The following is an 8,145-nucleotide window of genomic DNA, read 5'->3' on the forward strand; positions in this document are numbered from 1 at the left end:
GTAAGTAGATCTCAGTCAAGGATTATTTTCACAAACTTCAAAAGCCAAATTAAAAGAATCAATAAAACTTTCACTCTAAAATGAACAAGTCCAGAGCCATGCTAGCAACTGTTTACCATGTCTACTAGCTTAGTTTAGCATGTTAGCATGCTACAATTAGTTAATTAGCACTAAACGCAAAGTACGGCTGAGGCTGATGGGACATTTCATTAGTTTTGCAAATATGAAAAAATAATCAAAACATGATGAGAACATGAATGTCCGCACACAATTTCATGACCCTCCATTCAATAAATATCAAGAAATGTCACCGAAAATAAAAAACGTCAACCACGCGGTGGCGCTAAAAGAAAGTTTGGGGGATCAACGAATGTCTGTAAAAGCTTTAATCGAAGCTTATCTGAAAGTTGTGAGATATTTTAGTCTGGACTTCACATCCGCTAGCTTCTCTTACCCTCATGTATGCTCATCTGGTAACGGACTGTATCTTATCATATCTTATCTTAACGGAAAGTATCTTAGCTGGCACAGCGCCCGGCCTTTCTCTGAAATAACCGCAATGAGCAGGAAGCTAAATTTTTAATATTCTTCAAGTGGAGCGAAACAACACAAAAGCGATTATTATAATAACTATAATTATAATAATATGAACTCATAATGACTAATACCTCATTTTATGAGCCTGAAATGAGTGATGATGGATATTTGACGAGCTGAAAGATCTTTAACTAATTACATTTTAAAATGCTGATTACAACAACAGCACAATCTTTTACTGGTATCTTCTTGTTGCTGTTTGTCCGTCATGCATTTAAACATTCATTCAAAGGCAACTGTTCCACCGAACCACCAACATGGTGCCAGACGTAGCTGCAGACAATTAGAGTACACCTGTCTGAGACAAAGGAGATAAAAGAGATAAAAGATAAGCTTATCACTTATTGTTGGTTTCTTTAATATATATATAAAAGAAATGAAAAAATGTTCATTCAGGGAAAATTGACCGTGCTCTTTTACGTCAATGCCCCGAATTCACGTTCATACATGCAAGAAAGATACAAAATATGATCAAAACTATAAATAATAAGAATAAAATGTCAAATAAAGCAAATAATTAAGCAGACATGTTTTATAAGAGTGATCTATGGTGTTAAGAAAAGAGTAAAACGATGAAAAAGTCAAGTAACAATAAGTCTGCTTAAGTTTACATTGAAAGCTAGTGTGGACTGTGACGGGCACACACACACACACACACACACACACACACACACATTTAGAAGTTTCGCTTTCAGTGACGATATTTGTTCATGTAAAAAATCGAGTTGGTTGAAACTAGAATCTTTTTTTTTTTAGCCTGAAGAGATCTGACGTTACTCTCACACCGAACACCAAGTACTTATTGTTTACTGTCAATATTTCACACATCTACAAGAAACGCTCTCTGAACAAGCAGAGCCACCCACATGAAGTGCTGCAAAGAGGTTGTTATTCTGTAAGCAGAGTGATTAGATTTTTGGCTCGTACTTGTGGGCGAGATGATACAATGATATCACCCATCAGGGAGGCATCAGCCCTTCCTTCTGTGGAAAAACCATGCTCACAACCAGAAATGAGGATCAGCTCTTCCCTGGAATACAGCTTACACACAAAGCTCTGTGCATGTGTGTGTGTGTGTGTGCGTGTGTGTGTGTGTGTGTGTGTGTGTGTGTGTGTGTGTGTGTGTGTCTGTGTGTGTGTGTGTGAAAAAGCCTCTCACAATGAAAAACCATCCAAACATCTGGCACGCTAACATTTCTGCTTCTTTTAACATCCTAAATGAATCTGAAAAAGAGCAAAACATTTGAAACGTGTGTACGTGTGTGCGTGTGTGCATGTGTGTGTGTGTGTGTGTGTGTGTGTGTGTGTGTGTGTGTGTGTGTGAGAAAAAGCCTCTCACCATGAAAAACCATCCAAACATCTGGCTAATTGTTGCTCACGCTAAGATTTCTGCTTCTTTTAACGTCCTAAAAGAATCTGAAAAAGACATTTGAAACGTGTGTGTGTGCTTGTGTGTGTGTGTGTGTGTGTGTGTGTGTGTGTGTGTGTGTTTGTGTGTGTGTGTGTTTGTGTGTGGAGATGATTTATTGTCATGTTTACACACCCTTTTTCACTGGAAGTTAACCACACACTTGGACTAGTTCCACAGGAATGACGCTGTGATAAAAATCAGGTATGTCTGCAATCTCTCTTCCATCTTTCTGCTAGTAACTGAGAGAAAGTCTTTGTAGTCAAAAAACTTTTTTAACTAATCAGTAAGTGGATTTAATTTAAGAGGAATTTGCAGACGGATCCCCTAAAAATCTGATGCTTGTTGAAGACGTAGAAGCGTATTTGTGAATATTATTGTGATACAAAGGCTGGATGTGGTGTTTGGAGCCTGATTATCAGATAGATTTGTCTTTTACATGATTATTTAGTTTTATGTTAGTCATGCTCTGATTTGTCTACCAGAAGCTGTGGTTTCAGTTAAAGTTAATTGAAGAAACATGCAACTTTAAAGCTCATATAATCAATATTTTTTATAACATAAATAGATTAAATAAATACTTGTGAAAGTGAAAAAGTTGCTCAAAAAGCTGTAAAGACCTGCTGTGACTCTGCTTAACTTAAACCAGCTGCTGCATTGACCTCGTACACGCCTTTTCTTTTCCGCAGGCAAAAATGTAAAATTTGCAAATTAAATCGGGAAATATTTAATCAAATAATATGCAAAGAAGTCTTAACCAAATGCTTCAATGCTAACTTTGAGTATTTTAATATTCCAGTGCAACAGACACATTTAACATTTACACAGAAAATACAGAAGTATGACACTAAGGTCAGTCAAGTCAACCAAGCTTATACTGATGGATAAGATTAATTAACTATTATTTAACTTAACTATTTTAACAGTGAATTCATCATTTAGGTCTTTATTTAGCAAACATGTCAGATATGTGATGGTTTCAGGTTGCTAAATTTGAGAGTTTGCAGCTTTTCTTCGTCTTACATTATCATCATTTCTTTTTTACTTGAGTTTTAGATTTGACTTAAAATACTGTTATTATGACCACCACTTTTCACTGTTTTCCATTTTTGCTGTTTTATATTCTGGAAGAAAAAAAAAGATAATCAAATCAGGAAAACCTTGAATGTTACATCTTAAGGGAAAAAATGTAGTTGGAGACAGATGGTCACACAAATGGAGAGATGGAGCATTTTATCTCTCTCTCTCTCCCACTGACTGTCATTAAACACCACCCTCTCTCTCTCTCCCCCCCCCCCCCCCCCACACACACACACACACACGCGGTACATTCAGAGAGTTCGGAGCGATGTACTGGAAGGTGGAGGTAGAATCAGGCTGGGGAGCTTCTATAATTAGAGGGTGCATTCAAGAGCCATACTGCTGAGTTGTTGAATGTTTAATGTCAGGCCTGCAGGCGCTACCTTCGCAAAGAGCAAACCTCTGAGCCTCTTTACACCTCCTATTAAAACACACACACACACACACACACACACACACACATATTCAAAACAACCTCCTCTCCCACACAAACCGACGAGGCCTGCACACACAAAGTAGACGACGGATGAAGTGAGCAGCAGTAACTTTAGTAAAGCTGGACGAGTGGCTTCAGGTTTCAGAGAGGAAACGGCACCACAATACGCGGATACAGACAGTACAATTGACAACCGAGCGTGTAATTCCTAGCTATTGTCTGTAACCTGAGACACAGAACGATACGGGGGAACCAAAACCTCCTCCTCTAGGATGAGGTAATGTTCAAACACATGTTAACGAGTAAGAGGAACTGCTTCCTGACATAAACAGAGAGGACTGTTTGACCTCACATCCTTGACTCAATGTGCTGTGGTTGGGGATTTACTTTTCCACCTCATAACAACATATGGTGGATGTTTGCTATCATCACATGAAGGGATTTAATTTTCCTATCACACCACCTGCAGTACAAACCACTGACAATGCTTTTATCTCATCTTAAAGCCATTAAAAGTTAAAATGGAGTTATATTTGAGCTATAATTGACTTAGTAGAGGCAGGTATTAAAAAAGATATGCTACTATAAAGCTGTACCTGTCCTGAAACAACCTCACCTGCCCCCCCCCCCCCCTCCTCCTCCTCCTCCTCCCACACCTCCATCAACTCTACAAGCTGTTAGAAGTAGAAATGGTACCAATGCAAACAAATATTCACCTGAAACCAGATCTGAACTACGATAAGGGTTCAAGGTTAAATCAACATTTGCTAATAACTCTTAAGCCTATAGTCTCAGTGATGATGCAGCAATCTGATAATATTTTGGATTATGTTTGTGGTAATTATACGACTGATATTATCCACATGAAAAGATGAAAAGACAGATCACACAGCTTTGGTTATAAAACATATGTTGCCACTAAATCTTTATGTAATATTAAATTATTCATGATGCTATTTTACATAATGTGCAAATCAGGTTAGATGTCAAACTTGAAATATGTCTTTAATTACACACTCGTGCTCATTCATGTAGGAGGTTTACATTCATATATGTGAAATCATGACATCAGTTCACCTATAAAGCTAAAGTGAATTTAAGCTATATGGTCCACTTCAGACAGCATCTTATAAAGCTAAACACTTTTTTTTAACATGTGAGTTTAAGCTATATGGGTGATTTTCCAACTGTGAAACTATCCTTTCCATATGTAAAGTTGCATTCACGTATATAGACATGTTGTTTTTAGTTTTGTTTTTATTTAATTTTTTTAGATACACATCTTCACATGTCCTAAAGATAAAAACATGTCGTCTTTTTTTGTGCATTTTAAGATCCACATATGATTTCCAGACTCAAGATTTGAATTTCACATGTGCTTTTTTTCCACATAAGGAACATTTGACTCTAATTTTAAGGTGGACAGACTGTGACATGTGTCTTTAGCTTTAGATTTAGTGGAGCTGCAATTGTGATATCAAATCATAAAAGAAAAAAAATTAAGAAATAGAAATGATCCAGGTGGAGTTTACTGCATCAGTCCACTTCAGACAGCATCTTATAAAGCTAAACACTTTTTTTTAACATGTGAGTTTAAGCTATATGGGTGATTTCCAACTGTGAAACCATCCTTTCCATATGTAAAGTTACATTCACGTATATAGACATGTTGTTCTTAGTTTTGTTTTTATGTCAATTTTAAGATACACATGTGATTTTCCAAATGTGACACTAAACTATCATCTTCACATGTCCTAAAGATAAAAGCATGATAAGCTACATATATGATTTCCAGACTCAAGATTGAATTTCACATGAGCTTTTTTTTCCACATAAGGAACATTTGACTCTAATTTTAAGGTGGACAGACTATCTTAAAGGGAAATTGTGACATGTATCTTTAGCTGTGGTATTATATCTGTGATAAGATGCAGATTTAGTGGAGCTGTATTTATGATATCAATACATAAAAGAAAGAAAAAAAAAGAAAAGAAAAGATCCAGGTGGAGTTTACTGCATCGGTCCACTTCAGACAGCATCTACCTAAGTTAGTCTCCGCAGCTCCCATCCATTAACTACTTTGGTATATTTAAACACATGTAAAAAAAAAAAAAAAAATGATTATGTTACTGTTGCTGTTCTGCATTAGAGCCAAGAGAAAAGCTTTCATCCTCTTCAACAAACATTTATCATCTATTCAAATATAAACAAATCTTACACTAACATTGGCTATTCACTAAATCACACATTAAATATAAAGAGTTATTTAATCCTATTTAAACTATAAGGATGCTCCAAATATATTATATGTAATCTAGAGACCTCGCTGTTTTAACCCAGACAGTTATTAATATTAATCATTTCTAGTATTGTAACGATATTCATGTGAAACCTACATTGTTTAAGAGTTATTTCACCAACGCTACAAGAACGCAATATGATATTTTATCATGCTGAAACACAAAAATCATAGAAATTAATCTCTAAAAAGAAAAAGCAGTAACCTTAACCTTCACCCCCTCCTCCTCCTCTTCCTCTTCATCATCATATCTCTCCTGTCATGAGCTCGACTGCTGTCTCATGTTTCCAGCTTTTCTTTTTTTTTTCTTTTAAATTCATGTTTTTTGGAAGATGTACTTGTTCTTTTTTTTTTTTTTCCTTTACAGGAAGACACACCATGTCCTCTCAGACCAAACATCAGCCGGGGAGTGGCAAGAGCAAGAGCAGACAGGAATGTTTTTTAGGAGGGAGGGGGGCGGAGGGGGGGGCTAAAGGGAGCAGTTTTAACTCTCAGACATCCTGCATGACTTAGACAATGACTGTACAGAAGCTATAAAATACCATTTTTGGGGGCTTTTTATAGTTTTATAATTATATCCAGGTGTGAAGCAAGCAGGAGCCTGGTTAGTATCATCCCTTCAATGTACAGTATCAGCCTAATTACTAACACGTTTCATTAGATCCCCCCCTCCCCTCTTTTTTTTTGTTGTAATAATTTGGGTGTTTTCAGTCTCATCACTGCCAGATGATGATCTTATGAATAACTGCACAGGAAGAAAAGAAAAAAAACAGATATTATGGGGGTTGCATCACTCCCCTAACCCTTTCAGTCTGTCCTGCTCCTGTTTCTGTTTCTCTATAAATCCAGGTAATTTAAATCCATCACATGTCAAACATAAAGCAGCAGCAGAGAGAGAGATAGAGAGAGAGATAGAGAGAAAGAGAGAGAGACAGATGGTTCATTATGAGAGGGGCACTTACCGGATTGTCTTCTTCAGGAGAGGCTGGGGCAGCACCTATCCTGCGTTTCCTCGCTTTTAATCTGTAATCTGTACGGGGAAACAGTCCTGGTGTTACTGCTCTGTTACTGTGCCCGCCTCCCTCTCTCTCTCTCTCTCTCTCTCCTCTCCTCTCGGGTTTTTTTTTTTTTTGGGGAGGGGGGGGCTCCTGGTAAAACAGAAGCAGCGGTGAGAGAGAGGCTGTGTAATCTCCGCAGCTCAGCTCTCTCCCTGTGTGGCTGCAGCCCCGCCCCCCCCCCTCCTCCCTCTGACGTCATGGAGGAAAGCCCCGATTGGTGACGTCACGACAACGAAAATTTGGAAAGCCCTCCCCTTGGCATCACCCGCGCCCCCCGCCCCCCTCCGCTCCCCCTCCACTGTTACTGTAAAGCCAAGTTTAGTGTGTAGAGGGAGGAGTGAAGTATGAAGTAGACCAGAAACCATTGTGCTCAGTTTCAATACACTAAACTTTAAATCTGCGCTTATTAAAGTGGATTACGGTAATGTGGGACACTTTTTGTTTTGCAATTCTGACTTGTTCATAATATTTAAATATGAATCTAACACATTATATCAACACTGAATATCATTATGAAATCCCTGAGATGCTTTTAGATATTGTACTGAAAAGGAAAATGTATATATTAATGTTCTTTGTGCCAAATGGTTTCAGAATTAGTAGATTTTATTATCTGGGACTTTTTTTTAGGCTTAGAAATACTTTGATTTATACAAAGCATAAAATCTTATATCTGCCAAAACTTTCTGATTCTGAACTTTCTGCCTGTATGTTTTTTTTTTTGCCTTCTCATCAGAAAGGTTAAAAAACTAGTAGCCTGTATGTTCACGTTTAATGTTACACAATATAACTGACATAGTTTGCATGATACTAGTTAGCTTTAAAATAACTGAATAGAAAAAGTGATAAATGCACTGGAGTCTAGTTGTCCCACGTTACTCTAATCCACCCAAACTTTTAAATCCACTGACTCAACCTCACATCATGTCTTTAATGTGTCTGGTTGTTTTTTAGTAATATCTACATCTATCTCTCTATCTGAAGTCTTTGCTGACATCATCTTCCTGTTTTTTGTCCTTTTGTGTGTGCCGGTGTTGAAACATGTTTGCTCTGCCTAAAGTCGGCCTACTGCACACACAAGAAGTCTTACTCACTTTATCCGTTTCCCTTTTCAAGTTAAATTTGTATCGTAATCAAGATCACAAAAAAAGAAAAGAGATTTAAGCTTAATTTAACTGAAAATGTCTTTAACCCTCACATAGGCTAGTGTTCAGGGTCAAATATGACCCATTTTTTACATTTGAGAGCTGTAAAAACACCATATACA

General features: G+C 37.3%; 1 protein-coding gene across 1 annotated transcript in view; it reads right to left on the reverse strand.

Moving 5' to 3' along the window:
- rnf19b (ring finger protein 19B) overlaps positions 1-6,915 on the reverse strand; it is a 44,073-nt gene extending 37,158 nt beyond the window's left edge. The window contains exon 1 of the mRNA XM_053334391.1: positions 6,783-6,915. The gene's annotated coding sequence lies outside the window, so the exon portion shown is untranslated. The remainder of the gene's footprint in view (positions 1-6,782) is intronic.
- Between the last annotated feature and the right edge of the window lie 1,230 nt (positions 6,916-8,145).

The sequence above is a fragment of the Scomber japonicus genome, chromosome 15 (assembly GCF_027409825.1).
Source record: "Scomber japonicus isolate fScoJap1 chromosome 15, fScoJap1.pri, whole genome shotgun sequence".
Classification (NCBI taxonomy): Eukaryota; Metazoa; Chordata; class Actinopteri; order Scombriformes; family Scombridae; genus Scomber; species Scomber japonicus.